This window comes from Carlito syrichta, unplaced genomic scaffold, assembly GCF_000164805.1.
Source record: "Carlito syrichta isolate Samal-C Ts95f unplaced genomic scaffold, Tarsius_syrichta-2.0.1 Scaffold314595, whole genome shotgun sequence".
In the NCBI taxonomy this organism is placed as follows: domain Eukaryota; kingdom Metazoa; phylum Chordata; class Mammalia; order Primates; family Tarsiidae; genus Carlito; species Carlito syrichta.
In genome coordinates this window covers 47,345-64,729 of record NW_007258691.1, presented here as the reverse complement: position 1 = coordinate 64,729, position 17,385 = coordinate 47,345, and the positions used below count along the sequence as shown (strand labels likewise).

The 17,385-nt window shown below is 39.3% G+C and overlaps 1 protein-coding gene and 1 pseudogene across 1 annotated transcript in view; both read right to left on the bottom strand.

Moving 5' to 3' along the window:
* Positions 1-17,385, bottom strand: part of LOC103274172 (ventricular zone-expressed PH domain-containing protein homolog 1-like) — a 79,010-nt gene that overhangs the window by 33,708 nt on the left and 27,917 nt on the right. The window lies entirely within an intron of this gene.
* LOC110596829 lies at positions 71-437 on the bottom strand (annotated as a pseudogene).

Sequence of the window (17,385 nt, the reverse complement as noted above, 5' to 3'; positions counted from 1 at the left end):
GCCACAGCGTCCAATGACTTCATAAATGACTGCTTCTTTTTTTCACTTTTATTTATTTATTTTAATTAACTTAAATCCTTGAGGGGTACAGCATCACACGGATTCTGTGTCTAATGGCTTTAGCAGGAAGGTTGCTTCAGAATTTGGCACGAACCATGCCACTGTTTCCATGGGCCCAAGTTACCTATTCCCAGATTACTCTGGTTTTGTTTGGTTTACCACTAGGAGTCACTGTGTTGTTCTTTGCTTTATATACATAAGCACATCTCTTGCCCAAATAGAATTCAGTTTCATCTCTGGCATAAACACCTTCAATTTTGAGAAGAGCTGTGTGTTCACTTTGGTTTCAGAGACCTTGCTTATAGTCAGCAAAAATGGCTTTGGACCACAGCCTTCCAGACATATTTACCTCTTGGAAGTCCTGTTCCCAGCAGGCCCCAGTTATTTGCCCCCAAAGTTGAGCAGCAGCGCTTCATTCCAAATGATTGCTTCTTAAACTGTGGGAAAAATCAGCCATACTTTTACAGAAAGCATTGTGTTTTTCTCCATCTTTATTGCCTTTTGCTGGTGAGAAGCATTTCAGGTTTTGGAAACTAGACCACCATTTTTAGGCACAATTTTAATACACTAATGCTTGCCAACATTTGGCCAGGATCTAGTTTTATTTGAAGAATTATCATTTTGTTGACATGTGTTTACTACTTGGAGTAGTTACACAGGAGCTAAAACCATCTCTACCATGGACTGAGAGAATGCATTACTTCTCATGATACTGACATTTCAAATGTCTCCACTTAGTCATTCAACAGATGGAGCAGAGAGCAGAGAGCTAAGCACTGCTGTATTAAGAGTGATCGAAGCAGAGGTGATAAGTAAGTTGAACTACCCCTCAGAAGAGAAATGGATAAAGTAAACTATGGTCTATATATTCAATGGAAAATTTTTCAGATGCTAAAATGAATGAGCTAGTTCTACATGTATGAACAAATATATTTTAAAAACATAATGTTAAGTGCAGAAAGCACATTGCAAAGGCTATGTGCAATATGATAACATTTAGGTAAAATTTTAAAACAATAGTACAAAAACATTCATGGAAATAATAAACACAACCTCAAGAGAGTATTTGCAACAGTTCCCTTCTTTTTTATAAAGAGATATTTGAAGCAAATATGGAAGAAATGTAAACATATTTTCTATCTTGTGGTGGGAATGGATATCATATTTCTATACTTTTCTGAATTTATGAGCTCTTTTATAATTTAATAAAAAATAAAAGTGGGGCAGAGAACGCAGTTCAGCGAAGCACAGACTAGCAGAGGTTAGAATCCGTGAAGAAGAAAGGTTCTGCTTATGGGAAGGGGGTACCTTGGTGACCATCAAGTCCCCTGTAAATGAGTCTTTTTATTTTGCCTTTGTGAAGCTGGCCTTGATGGTGAAAATCATTAAAGGACCATGTCTTTCTCTTGATTTTTGAACTTATTCCTGTCATAGTCTCCATGTTACAGTTATATTTTTGACAGTTCCATGTTATAGTTTCTTCAAACTTGGAGACAAAAAAAGGCATGAAATACAAAGTGTTTGAAATATGGTTTTGTTTTAGGAAACAAAGCAAAGCATGCTGACACCAAGTTTTATCTGAGGGAAGTATTATAGAATAAGTTGTATGATAGAGGTGAGACTTAGAAATAAGATTTTTTCTGCCGAGTGATATGGTATGAAGAATATAGGTTTTTAGAGCTAGAAGATCACAGTTTGACTCCTCCTGCCACTGTCATTCACTAGCTGTTCTTGGAGAAATATTTTAATTTCTCATTGCTTTCAATGCACTCCTCAAACTGTGAAATTACTGAGATCCCTATACATTCTCCTTCAGGGAGCTGTTGCCACAATCAATCCAGGCATGATTACACTACTTTGTAAACGGTAGAGAAAAAAAAAAAAAAGCAATGGTAATGACGATGATTTGAATAAAGCAAGATAAGAAGCCCTTTTCTCTGCATACAAAAAAAAAAATCGTGCTACTAAATGTCTTTCAGCTAGACAAATATATGGAAACCTTTCTGAAACGAATGACTTGTGTAAGAGACTGATGTGAGGCGACTGGGAAATATAGTTCTCTAAAATCAAGCCACATACGTGTCTGTCTGTTTTTGTGAGTCTGTTGTCAAACCGGGGAGCGCTGGATGTAACGAGATGCCAACGGAGAGAGATGTAAGGCGCCGAGAACATTTCAAAGGGAGTCCTGACACGCGCATGCTGGATGGGGCCGTAATGAGATGCACAAATAGAAATACACATGGAAACGTGCCCGGGCAGCGGGCTAATGAGACGCATAACTGGATGGGTGCGATGATAAAGTCAGGGGGTGGTGAAATGTGGTTTATACATGGGGGCATTTAATGGGAAAGGTGGAAAGGGTAGGCTGTGATAAGCAGAGAGCAAGGATGCGACGCTAAGCGTGAATGGAGGAGCCCATTCCCTGAGCGCGATGGGGAGGTAATGAGGTGAAAGCGCGCAGCGTCATGAAGTTCGCAGATGGAGAGCGTAATGAGTTGTGTAGAAGGGAGGGAACTGCCGCAAGCATCAAAGGAAGGATTTAATACAATGAAGAAAGAAATAGGCATAAGAAGATGTGAGGTCTGAAAGGAGGAGCAGAAAAAAGGGACGTTGGCGAAGGACTGAGAATTAACAAGGTGGGCCGATGGCGCGCTCTAATGAGACGCTGAAATGAAAAGGCGCGATGATGTGTGCCGGTTTAGGGAATAATTAGACACACACCCCGGAGGATAATGAGGCACCCGGGCCCTGAGCAGATTCAGACCACGGCATTCAGTTCTTAGGAGGAGGTGGAAAATCAGGAACAATTCGGGGCAGATCCACAAAGATGTCTAAATCCAGAAAAGAGGAGACTGAACAGGTGATTTAGACACAGCCTTGAAGTTTATGAAGTAATAGTTTTATAGCTGCTGTTTATGGGACACTTACTTTGTGCCAGGTGCTCTGCTGGCTGTTGAACCAAATGACCGTCTCATTTCACCTTCCTCACCACCCTAGAAGGGGGCGCTTTTGTCCCTAGTTTAAAGTTTAGAGCAGCGAGGTTAAGGGACTTGCTCGTGTTCTCAGGTTTTCAGGGTGAGTCGGTGATGGAGAGGTGAAGTCAAGCGGGTTGAATTCTAATCACCCGGACTTCTGTTTTGGTGTTTTGTGAGAGGGCTGTATGGGACCTCCTGCCCCCAAATTACTAGGACAAGTGTGTTAGAAGTGCAGAGTCACAGACCTACTCCCAAGGAGTTCCGTCTGCAAGATCTTCAGGGGCTCTAGGAACTGGCATTTTTAACAAGCTTCCCAGGGTCCCTGGAATGCACTGAGGTCTGGGAACCAGTCAGTGAAACCAGCACTAGAGGAGGTGGTGATGTGAGGCTGATCTGAGGCTGTCCTGACTGTGGTGAAAGATCATAAAGGAAGGGTCTTACAAGCAGCATGCAGAATCTGGGTGGGTTGTCTACTGGTAGAAATAATTACTGGGGGTGGAGGGAGGAAAAATTACCTATGGAGTACAGCGTGCACAGGTGGGGGTGGTGGGTACACTGAAGGCCCAGACTTCTTTGCCACTATACAATACAATCAGAAATCATTTGTACCCTCCCTAAAGCTATTGAAATAAAGGAAGAAAAAAAAATGAGAGAGAGAGAGAAGGAATTATCAGACCTGGAATGAGGCCTCAAGTGATTTTATGAACTGACATTTAGCAGAGGTTTTGTTTTGTTTTATTATTTTTAAATGTCTCCTTCCCTGAATACAGCAGAGGCAAGTGGAAAAAATAATAATTAAAAAATAAAAGTTTCCTTCCCCTCATATTGGTCTTCAATAAAAATCCCAAATTATATTGAACGCAGGATAAAAATGTATAGAACATAATTAGATTCTAGGAAGTATTTGTCTACTGATTACAAAAGATTAAAAACGACTCCATATTTCTGTAATCCCTAAAGGGGAGTGAGTAATGTATCATTAGAACCAAAAGTTTGCCAATTTGCATGCAACTTTCAGGGTTCTAAAATTAAAAGTAGATAGTGCCACTGACTCTTCTCTTGATATATCTGGAATTGAGATCTCAAAATTGCTATAAATTTTTAAAGGTAAAAAACCAGAATTTATATCTTGAAATTGAGCATTAAGCTTGGATGACTATTCACATTTTAGTGATATGACCTCTGCTCAAAGCATTTTTAGTAGTCTCTTTTGGAATTGTTTTCAGAGAATGTTTGTGTTCACCCACCACCACCACCACCAACAACAACAAAAATCCCAGCAAAGTTCATTCTTTAGGGCAGCCCAGTTTTTAACTTGAAAACTTATTATTCAGTTTGAGTGGTCTCTTTTATAATACACATGGGCCCAGATAAATTTTGAACTGTTTGTGAAAATAAAACTCACTTGCAAAAGATGGAACCTTTGTCAAGACTGAAAATATAGTCACAGAATATTTACTGAGTAGTTGCTCAGTAGTGTCTCAGGCTGTGGCGGGTATTGGGAGTTAGTGAATGCAGGCATGAATGGGAAGACCCTGATTCCACAGCCTCTAGGAGGCATAAAGAGATTAAAATCCAACTATTCTGTGGTTTGTTGACTGCTTTTTGGACATATACATGGAAGGTTAGGGGAACATGGCTGAGAGGACAATTTATTGTATTTGGAGGGTTCTGCAGAGGAAGTGCAATGAAACAGTACCAGCTACTGTTTATTGAGCTCTTAATATATGCCAGTCACTGTCCCAAGGACAGTGTTATGTATTATGTCTTTTCAAACTCATAGCACTCCTGTGAAGTGGTACTGTTATTTCCTGCACTTTGCAGGTAAAGATGAGGCACAGAGGAGTTAGAGAAAAGAGCTGGTAAGTAGGTGGCAGAGGCAGAATTTGAACCCATATCCTGAGTTTTCTAGCTACCACACTTTCTTGTTGCATGAAGAGAGGTGCTACTTATCCTGATAGTGTAGCACCCTCTGTTGATTCACACTCACACAATATCCACTGTAGAAGCAAGGGAAAAAGAAAAAGACTTTACTCATGCACTGAAAATTGAAGAAAGGAACTCAAGCCACTATTGTATTAGAGCAGACATTTCAGATGGACTGCATACCTCTGTTCCCCCAGGGATAGAGTTATTTGGTTAACTATTTTTGAAGGTTTTTTTTTTTAAATTTTCTTGCTGATGCAGAACATCTGGCTAACTGTGGAAGGCATGTTCATGACAGTAGTAAAATTGCCATGCTTCATTATAGGACAGTCGGGCTTGTGAGACATGGAGGAAATACAATGCTTTCAGCTAAATGGAGAAAACATTTCTATGCCAATTTAAGTGTATTTTAAAAAGCATTTGTACAGCATATGCGGAGGCTGGTTAGGGAGGTATGGAGAGTGTATATTAATTAGCTAAGTGTAGTAGTTTTTTAAGGGGAATAAGAGAATTTAAAAACAAACATTATCAAACTATCAAACAGACCAGTGTATAACAGTGAAAAGAAATCTGTTTTTTGTTTGTTTCGAGTCAGAGTCTCACTCAGTTGCCCAGGCTAAAGTCCAGTGGCAGGATCACGGCTTACTGTAGTCTCAACCTCCTGGGCTCAGGCAATTCTCTCACCTCAGCCTCCTGAGTAACTGGGACTACAGGCACAGGCCACCACGTTTGGCTAATTTTTAAAAATTTTTTTGTGGAGTTGAGGTCTTGCTACATTGCCTAGGCTGGTCTCAAACTCCTGGGCTCAAGCAGTCTACCTACCTTGGCCTCCCAAAGTGCTGGGATTACAGGCATGAGCCATTGACCCAGCTAAGAAATCTGTTTTTAGTGGTGAATGGAACTGTCACTTAGATTAAGTGTGTTTATAAAATCATGTGTAGTCATTTAATGCAATGGGTTGTATGTACAGAATTGTTTAATGAGGGGCCCTGACATATGACTGTTAAGGGAAGAAAATGAATCCAAATGAAGGGAGAGATAGTATTTAGGGAGGCAGAGCTCAGAATTTGGCTGGACTCCCTAAGGAATCAATAAAAGTCATGCTTGTCAAAGTCCCTAAGGGCCATGTCATTTTGTGCCAGGACTCTTTACCTGTGAACCTCTTCTCTTATGTCAGTCATACTAATCCCAGATGAACCATTATGTGGAAGTGGTGGGGGAATATGTCTACTATACTACATAAACTGGGATAAAAATCCATCTCATGCTTAAGTTGAAACTCTTCCAGGGTTACTAGCATTGCAAGCCATGGAGCATGCTGTAAACACAGCCATGGGTGGTGAACCTTGTCTCACCCCTGCGGCTGTTGTCTGTCTTCTTTAACCTTGACCAGCTGCATGGTAGACATGCTCGTGCTGTTGTTTCAAGGGGAATAGTGGAGTGTGTGTTGAAGCTCAGGGGAGAAGCAGAAGGTTCTTGTGAGGAGAAATTCAGCACAAGTTCATCATCTTCTTCAATCAGAAATTAACTTTTTTTTTCTGGGCTCTAAAGACCATCTTTCTGCTTCCCAAATTGGTTCTCCCTTGTATAGACACTTCCTTTTCAGCATTATTTTTTTTTCTTTTAGAGACAGGGTCTTGCTGTGTCACTCAGGCTGGAGTGCAGAGGTGTGATCATAGCTCACTGCATCCTCAAACTCCTGGGCTCAAGTAATCGTTCTGCCTCAGCGTCCTGTGTAGCTAGGATCACAGGCACACACCTAGGCCCCGCTAATTAAAAAAAAAAATCATGGAGATAAGGGTATTACTTTGTTGCCCAGGCTAGTCTCAAACTCCTGCCTCAAGCAATCCTCCCCCATTAGCCTCTCAAAGTGCTGAGATTACAGGTGTGAGCCACTGAGCCTGGTTCTTTTCAACATTTAAAATTTTCCTTTTGGTCTGCATCTTTGCCCTCCATCTTCTCGAACACAGATCTTGACGTCTTGAAACCATTTAGCATTTCATTACCACTCAATCCAAAGACAAAAATCCAGGCCTACATGAACTCTATTGCAGCAACTGAACAGTTGATTGCATTGGGGAAAAACCCAACCTCTGCTTTGCATCAGACCCACAATCTCAGGCCCCAGATGGATGCTCCTTGTTGCCTGACAGCTATGCTGGATTTCTCTCAGAAGCTCATGATTCCTTTCAAGGAGGCTTTCATTGCAGACCTTCTCTTCTCTCAAATTTTCTATGTTCCACCCCTCGCCCATCCACCTTCAGCTGATGGCCTCACCTCTTGTTCACTAAATAAGTTGAAAAGCTGTAAAAAGAGAGTTCACACATCTTTCCACTGTCAAACCTGCTGATTGACCTGGCTCCATATGCAGTCACCTTTTCTCTCATCTACCTGACTATCTCTCGCTCTCTATGGCGTTATGCTACACATTACACACATGCTCTGAAGACTTCTGTTTTTAACCATCTCCACAATCCCTCCACTTCCTCACCATTCAGCACCAAACTTCTTGTTTTTTGTTTTGTTTTGTTTTTTAGTTTTAGAATCAGAGGGTGAATGTGCACATTTGTTACATGGACATGTTGTGTAGTGGTGGGAATTGGGTCTCCGGCTGTCCATTCCCCAGGTAGTGAACATTGTACCTAAAAGGTAACTTCTGAACCCTTACCGTTCTTCCTGCCTCTCCCCTTATTGGTGTCCTCAGTATCTACAATTTCCATCTTTGTGGCCACTTAGCTGAGATGTAAGTGAGAACATGTGGTATATGGTTTTCTTTTCCTAAGTTAGTTCACTTGGGGTGATGATTTCCAGCTCCATCCATGTTGCTGCAAAGGACATAATTTCATTCTTTTTTATGGCTATGTAGAAATCATGATATATATACCACATTTTCTTTATCCAGTTAATTGTTGGTGGGTATTTAGGTTGGTTCCATGATTTTGCTATTGTAATCTGTACTGCAACGAATAGCACTAAACTTCTTAAACCAGTTTTCTGTCTCTGCAATGTCTCCTTTTCATTATTTTCTTATCTCTCTACCTTCTCATGTCTAGACGCTGCACTTAAACTCTATTACAATTGTTCTTCCCAAGTTGCCCAGTTGGATGGACACTGTCTGGATCTCTGGCTGCTGAATCCCACACAGTTCCTTTCTTGGGCACCCTCCTTTCGATATCTTTCTGAATTTCTTTTGTCTCTTGGCTGCTCTTGGGACTCGTTCTTGGACTGGGCCCTTTTCCTTGCTATGTTCTCTTCCTAGATTGCTTCAGTCTTCCCACAGTTTTTATCATCTGCACGCTGATGATGCCTTCATCTATATTTCTGGCCTAAGTCAATATACATTTAGATATCCAAATGCCTACAGGACAATTTATGGGGACATCTTGCAGGCACTTGAAATCTAAGATGTCTGAAAGTCTTCTTCCCAATTCCCTCCTTCTCCCACTTGCTGATCCCCAGAGCTAGTTTTCTCCTAGTTTTACCCACCTTGGTAAATGATGCCACCATGCCCAAAACTTGCCATCAACCTCTGTTCCCTACTTTTCCTCACCCTTGCCGTCCATCCATTAGCTTGTTATGTCACTTTTACCTCCAAAATGTATACTGAGTGTGTCATTTATTTCTCACCCTATGAAAGCTAAGTTCAAGCTCTTCTCTTCTCTCACCTGGATTAGCCATCGTCTCCTTTGTGATCTCCCTAATTCCACTTTTGTCCCTTTCTGATCTAGCCCCCACATGGCAGACTGAGTGATCTTTTGAAAACAAGCCAGATGCAATGAACTGAAGGCTTATGTTTTCCCCAAATTCATATGTTGAAATCCTAACCCCCAAGGTGATGGTGTTAGAAGGTGTGGCCGTTGGGAGGTGAGTAGGTCTTGGGCATTGAGCTCTAATAAATGGGATTGGTGCCCTTATAATAGAGAGACCCCCTTGCCCTCTTGAACTGTGAGAAATAAATTTCTGTTGTTTATAAGCTTACCCAGTAGGTGGTATTTTGCTATAGCAGCCTGATGGACTAAGACACTGATCTAAGACTGCTGCTTCAAAACTCTTCAGTGGTTTTCCATAGATTGCAATAATACTGAAGCTCCTTGTCATGGTCTATGACAGTGGTTCTCAACCTTTTTTGATATCAGGAACCAGTTTTGTGGAATACAATTTCTCCATGGACTGGGGTGAGGAATGGTTTCGGGATGATTCAAGTGCATTACATTTATTGTGAACTTTATTTTTATTATTATTACATTGTAATATATAATGAAATATATAGCATCATCAGCTCAGCTCCACCTCAGATCATCAGGTATTAGATTCTCATAAGAAGCGCGCAACCTAGATCCCTCACACGCGCTGTTCACAGTAGGGTTCATGTTTCTGTAAGAATCCAATGCCACTGCTGCTCTGACAGAAGACAGAGCTCAGGCAGTAATGTGAATGAAGGGAAGCAGCTGTAAATAGATGAAGCTTCACTGGCTCACAGGCCGCTTACCTCCTGCTGTGTGGTACTTGTCTAGAGTGGAGGTTGAGGACTCCTGGTCTACAAGGCCAGGAGATAATTCCCCCAGACTAACTCTCCAGTCTCTACTCTACCCTTTGTTCACTGGCTCCACACTGGTCCTTTCACTTCTTCCAATGCTGTAGAAGGGGAGTGTGCTCACTCCTGGGTGGATATGACCATCCACTGTGATGTAGGAAGAAGATATTAGAACTTTCACTTTTATTTATTTTTCTTTTTTTTTTTTCTGAGTTGGAGTCTCACTCTGTCACCCAGACTGGAGTGCAGTGGCCGCTCCCGGCCACCGTAGCCTCAACCTGCTGGCTCCGGCGATCCTTCCGCCTCAGCCTTCCAAGGAGCTGGAATTACAGGCATGCGCTACCACGCCCGGCTGATTTTTTGATTTGTTGTAGAGATGAGGTCTCGCTGCCCAGGCGGGTCTCAAACCCGCGGGCTCAGGCAATCTACTCACCTCAGCCTCCCAAAGGCGCGGGATTACAGGCTGAGCCACCGAGCCTGTCATATTTATTTTTCATCTCATCCTTTAACCTTTCTATTTTGGAATATGTTTTATAATGAAAAAAGTATGTAAAATAATACATGTATATTATAGTTAATAAGTACATAAATATGCACAAACAGAAGGTGCTTGCTCAAGAAAAGTTCTTTGATAGGATATGTGATTTACATTTGGAGGGAAAAGTTCTAAATACCAAGGTTTTTATTTTTCCTTATTCTTCCTTTATTGTTGTTTTGTATTTTGGTTTTAAAGTCTGTGCAAATTGTTCTTATTGTCACAAAAATTTACCTAACATCTGCTCCAGCAAATGTTACCCAAGAAAAGCTCACTTTCTTTCTTTCTTTCTTTTTTTTCTTTTGAATTGGAGTCTCACTCCTTTGCCCAGGCTGGGGGGCAGTGGCACGCATGCTCACGGCCATCCCAGTGTCAACCTTCTGGGTTCCAGTGATCCTTCCACTTCAGCCTTCTGAGTAGCCGGAACTACAGACACATGCTACCACTTCCAGCTATTTTTAATTTTATTTTAGAGACAAGGTCTCGCCAAGTTGCCAGGCTGGTCTCGAACCTGCGAGCTCAGGCAACCCATTTGCCTTGGCCTCTCAAAGTTCTGGGATTATAGGCTGAGCCACTGAGCCTGGCCAAGCTTACTTTCTTAAGGCATTTGAATTTTGTATAGTATCTAGAAGTGTGGAATTGTGTATTTGTTTCTTAGTATATACTTGATACAGGGACCATGATTTCTATGTCCAGTCTCTGCACAGTGATTGGCATAGAGCAGGCATTTGCAAAAATATTTTTGACCGAATGAGTGAACTTAAAGTCCTGTTTACCATGATTTTGCTGTGGTTACTGTTTCCTCCATGTTATTGCTCATGTCATTCTTCCTACATGGAACTATTTCTCTCTCTTCAAACAAACAAACACACAAACAAACAGGCTAGGCATGGTGACTCACACCTGTAATCCCAGAACTTTGGGAGGCTGAGGCAGGATTGCTTGAATCCAGGAGTTCAAGACCAGCCTGGGCAATATAGTAAGACTTCATCTTACTATATGAAGTAAACAGAATTAAAAACAAACAAACAAAAACCTGAAGCTCTGTATTTTAATTTCCACCACTCTCCCAACCTGCTCCCATCCTGAGCAAAGAGTATTCCAAATATCGGTATCTACATCCACATTCCACCTTCAATCTGCCCTCCCAACCCCCTGCCTCCAGTTCCTTCCATAATTTGCAGACTTCATTTAATTTTTCCTTTAATTACTGAATTAACCCCTTGGCCTGGCTTCTTTATATAGACTCTTATTCACACCTTTTGTTTATCTCTTTACTTCACCTTTGCTACTTCCATACCACCTATCAGACTTTCCTGGTTCTGGGTTCATAGCCTAAAAGCCTAGAGGCCCCCACCCGCATCTGGGCTTTTCAAATCCCAAATCCCACTCCCATCTAGCCTGCTCTGCAAGGAAGGTTCTCTCAAACATGGATCCATATTGCTGTCCCTGGAGGCTGACCTTTGACAGCACTTATTGTTTCCATCAGACATGGAGACTTAAATTTCTCATAAGATGTTGAATCGTTACTTCCTATGTATCAAAAGCCCACTTTTTGTTTACTTACTTATGTATTTATTTATTCAAGCACATTAACACTTTAACTCAAAACATGAAATTGACACCTTTAGGAGCATCAGAAAGTCACGTTGTGTTCCACCTGAGTTGGGGCTTCAGTTCCATTTATGCCTTGAGACTCCAGCCAGTTACCCTGGGATCTGTCAAGTGAATTTGCAGCAATATGGACTGAAAACAAATCTCCAAATGTTAGCCAGATGGGACACATTTTATTTTAGCAATGAACTTAATTTTTTGTTTGTTTCTGTAATGGGCATAGTTTTGAGACCTCATTTCTATGGCATATGGAATTTCTCTATGCTAAGGGAAGTGGAACATGTGTGTCAATAGAGGCACTTTATGTCTCAAATTCTGGCTTTTTAGCAGTCCCCTGGTCAACCCTGTCAACTTTCTGGTCCTCTGATAATCAGAGCAGCGCTTCCTCTGAAGGGTTGGGCAGCACTTGCATTGGGGTGTAATTATTAATAGGAATTTCTAGTTGTTCCATAAAGGTCTTTCTCATTTCTTCAATAAATCAACTGGTTTTCCATTTTCTTTCCAAAATTCTTATTTTCTAATGGAAGTTGATTATCTTAGAATGAAGTTTTGTTTAAGTGAGCTGCTAATTTACATCAAGCAATCTAACTTAAAATAATATTTTTTCCTTGAATATAAAGGAAATACATAGAGAAAAATTCAAAAATGCTAATCCCATCAACCAGAGCTAACCATTGTTCATATTTTAGTGTATTTCTTTTTGGTTATTTTAATGGAAAATTTTCCAAATAATATTTTTTATGTAAAATAACTTTGTATCTTAAAATATGGTATTTACTACAGTATAATACATTTCATGTCATTAAACATTTTTCGTAAACATCATTCTTCCTGTTTTTAAAAAGTATTCTTGAGCTCTCTCAGCAGAAAGAGCCAGAAAATAATTTTCTCTTGTCTCTCTCTCTCTCTTCTCTCGCTCTCCCTCTCTCTCCTCCCCCCCACCTATCCATCCATCTATCTTTAAAATATTCTTGTATATGGATGTATAATAATTTCATCTCCCATCTTTTGACATTTAGGCTACTAACAAATCACTCTCCAATACTGTTTGTGTATGTGTATCTTAAGTTTTGTACACATTTCAGATTATTTCTTTAGAACAGATTCCTGGAAAAGGAATCACTGTGTGAAAGGATGTGAACGTTTTAAAGACTTTTGACCTTCATTGCTAAATTGTGTTTTAGAAATGTGGAAATAATTTACACTCCAACTGGAAATGTGTGAGAGTGTCTAAACTCTCTTGCTCTAGCTAGCACTGATTATTGTGTTTTTAAATATGGGTTAAAAAGGATAATTTGTTGTTTTAACTTTGACCACTTTGAATACTAATGAGGCTGAATACTTCTTCTGGATGGAGTCTCCTTTGAGTATATAAAAAGGATAATTTAACAAATACCAATGTACCTGCCAGCCAAATTTAATAAATGCTAATATTTTGCTTGTAATTATGTAAAAATAAAATTACAGATGAAACTAAACTCTCCTTAATTCCCTTTTCCCAGTAGCAGTTTTCTCCCTCCTTTCCCTACTTTTTCCTTACCTAAAGGCAATCGTATCATGAATTTGGTGTGATTCTAAATATGGTGTATTTTTGTCACAAGTATATGTACCCATAAATAATGCATAACACTGCTTGGTGTGTTTTTTAACTGTATGCAATAAAATTTATGCTATCATAGTATTCATGTCATAGTTTTGCAACTTGCTTATTAAAACTCAATGTCATATTTTCAAGATTTATCCCATGTTATTACATATAGGTCTAATTAATTCACTTTCACTGCCTTTAAATCATGACTATACCACATTTTCTCCATTCCTCTCCTAAGGGACATTTGTATTGCTCCTGACTTTTGCTACAAACAGTGCTGTAGTTAATATCTCTGTATGTGTTTCTTGGTACACATAGGTAAGAGTTTCATCTAGAAAGAAAACTGGAGGATAATAAGTAGGGTATATGAATTTATAATATAACCAGTGATTGCCAGATTGCTCCTTAAAGAAGACTGTAAGTGCAAATTTGTCTTAACTCTCGTCTAGGATAGAACATTTTTGTATGCATACTAAACCCCTCCGCCCCGTGCTCAAGCATTTTTCAGATAAGCTTTAAATGGAATGAAGACTTCTGGAAAGTTAGTTACTCATCCATTTTGATAGTCAGCTATCCATCATTCATGAACCTAATTAATTATTACATATATATTTTTTCTTTAAAAAAATTTTTTAGTTTGGGGGTTCCATGTGTAGGTTAGTTACATGGGTATATTATGTGGTGGTAAGGCTTGGGCTTCTATTAAACCCATCACCGAAAACATGAACATGGTACCTAGTAGGTGGTTTTTCAATCCTTGTTCCCTTTCTTCTCTCCCCTCTTTAGGAGTTCTCAATGTCTATTTTTCCCTTCTTTATGTCTATGTGTACCCAGTGTTTAGCCCTCACTTATTAGTGAGAACATGCAGTATTTGGTTTTCTGTTTCTGCATTAGTTTGCTTAGGATAGTGGTCTTCAGTTGCATCCATATTGCTGCAGAAGGTATGATTTCATTCTTTTTATGGGCTGCATAGTATTCTGTGATGTTTATGTACCACATTTTCTTTATCCAATGGGAATCTAATTTGGGCCCATGACTTTGTTATTATGAATAGTCCTGCAATAAACATACGAGTTCAGGTATCTTTCTGGTGAACAATTTATGTTTCTTTGGGTATATGTACAATAATGAGATTGCTGGGTTAAGTGGTAATTCTATTTTTAGGTTTTTAACAAATCTCCAAATTGCTCTCCACAGGGTTTGAACTAGTTTGCATTCCCAACAACTGTGTATGGGTGTTCCCTTTTCCCTGTAATCTTGCTAACATCTCTTGTTTCTTTGACTTTTTAATAAAAGTCATTCTGACTGGTGTGAGATGGTATCTCACTGTGGTTTTGATTTCTCTGATGATTAGTGATGTTGAGCATTTTTTCATATTTGTTGGCCATTTGTCTATCTTCTTTTGAGAAGTGTCTGTTCATGTCCTTTGCCCACTTTTTAATGTTTTTTTTCCTTGTTAATTTGTTTAAGTTCCTTATAGATTCTGATCTGAGTCCTTTGTCAGATGCATAGTTTGCAAATACTTTATCTCATTCTGTGTGTTGCCTATCTTAAGTACTTTTTTCTAAGCAGGTATATCTGTTTTATTTCCATCAATAGTGCATGAGCATGCCCATTTTTTCCACATCTTTGCCAAGATTTGTCACAACTTTTTATTCATTCTAGTCTGATCATTGTAAAGTGGCATAATATTTTTCAGTGAGTCTGAATATCTTGTCATATGTTTTGCCCATTTGAGTTTTCTGTTCAGTGAAATTTCTTGTTCATGTTCTCATTTTTCTCTTCGGTGTCACTTCCTTGTTGATCTATAGATTTTTGTGTCCATTATGCATATTCAAAATACTTTATCCTATTTTGTGATTTTTAAAAACCATTACTGAGTTTTGTCATAAATTAAAGTTTTTATGTAGTCAAATTTATTCATATTTCCTTTAAGATTTCTGCTTTGTCTTATATCCGTTCTTATCTTGAAGTTATAAAGACAACCTTTGATATTTTCTTCTAATTGTTGTAAGATTTCATTGATTCCACTGAAGTCTTTAATCTACATGGAGTTAACTGATCTATATAGCGTCTAGAAAAGATCTATTTTGATCTTTTCAGCCTAGAAAGTTATATGTCCCCACACTATTCCTAAAATATTTTATTTTATTCAGATTGCTATTGCTATCTAAACACCTCTAGGGCATTGCTTAGAATTTTTTTTTTTATAATCAATATTTTAAATTATGATATTGTGGGGTACAGTTAAGGGTTAGGTATACAAATATGCTTCGTTAAGGCACCCTTGTTGATAAGAGGTGTCTCCCTGTCCCCAGACAGATATTTACTACCATTAATCCCATCTCCCTTCCCCCCTTATAGTTTCCCATTACTGTCAGTCATTTTCTTATAGTATTACATTGGATGTTCACTCATTGGATATGAGTGAGAACATGTGATACTCAGATCTTTGTTTCTGTGAGAGGTCACTCAGTATTATTGACTCTAGTTCCATCCAGGTTGCTGCGAAATTCATGATTTTGTTCTTTTTTATGGCTGCATAGTATTCCATCATGTATATGTACCACATTTTTAAAATCCAGTTCTCTTTTGATGGACAGCATGGTTGATTCCAGGTTCTCGCTATTGTGAACAATGCTGTGATAAACACACATGTGCAGGTATCTTTTTTATACAGTGATTTGAGTTCTTCAGTGTATATTCCCAGTAGGGGGATTGCAGGGTCATATGGGAGGTTGATATTTAGAGCTTTTAGGAATTGCCACACTGCTTTCCACAGAGGTTGCACTAGTTTACACTCCCACCAACAGTGTAGAAGTGTTCCCTTTTTGCCACACCCTCTCCAGCAACTATTATTTTTTGAGTTATTGATAATTGCCATTCTGACTAGAGTTAGATGGTATCTCAGTGTGGTTTTGATTTGCATCTCCCTGATGATTAGTGAGGTTGAACATTTCTTCATGTGTCTGTTGGCTGCTTGAATGTCTTCCTTTGTGAAGTGTCTGTTCATATCTTTTGCCCATTTTATAATGCGTTGTTTGTTTTTTTCTTTTCAGCATGTTTGAGTTCCTTGTAGATCCAAGATGTTAAGCCTTTGTCAGACCTGGAGTTGGCAAATACTTTTTCCCAGTCTGTAGGTGGTCTCCCTGCTCTCTTGATGGTTTCTTTGGCTTTGCAGAAGCTTGTCAGTTTAATGAGGTCCCATTTGTCTATCTTCTCTCTTATGGCCTGTGGATTTCGGATTTTGTTCAGGAATTGGATGCCAGTTCCGATTTCCATGAGGGTATGTCCTTCATTTTCTAAGGTTCTTATGGTTTGAGGTTTTACATTTAGGTCTCTGATCCATTTGGAGTTAATTTTTGTGTATGGGGAATAGATAGGGGTCCTGTTTCAATCTTCTGCATGTGGTCAGCCAGTTTTCCCAGCACCATTTACTGAATAGGTTCTCCTCTCCCCAGTGGTAGGTGGTGGAGGCTTTGTCAAAGATGAGTTGGTTGAGAAATTGAGAATTTGCTTCTGGAATTTCAATTCTATTCCATTGATCTATATGCCTGTTTCTATACCAATACCAAGCTGTTTTGATGATTGTAGCTTTTATAGTAAAGTTTGAAGTCTGGTAATGTGATACCACCTGCTTTGTTTTTTTTTTGCTGAGGATTGTTCTGGCTATTCTTGGTTGTTTGTGTTTCCATATGAATTCCTGTGTTGTTTTTTCTAGGTCTGAAAAGAATGTTGCTGGTAATTTGATGGGTATTGCATTGAATCTGTAGATTGCCTTAGGTAAGATGGACATCTTCACAATGTTGATTCTTCCAATCCATGAGCGTGGGATATTTTTCCACTTGTTCCACTTGTTTGTGTCATCTTTGATTTCTTTGAGCAGTGTTTTGTAGTTTTCATTGTAAAGGTCTTTCACGTTTCTGGTTGGGAAGATGCCAAGGTATTTCATTTTTTTTTGTGGCTATTGTGAATGGAATTGTGCTTTTTATTTGTGTTTCTGTTTGTTTATTATTGATGTAAAGAAATACGATTGTCTTTTGCACATTTATTTTATATCCTAAGACTTTGCCAAAGTCCTTTATCAGTGTAAGGAGGTTTTTGACAGATTCTCTTGGGTTTTCAAGGTACACAACCATGTCATCTGCAA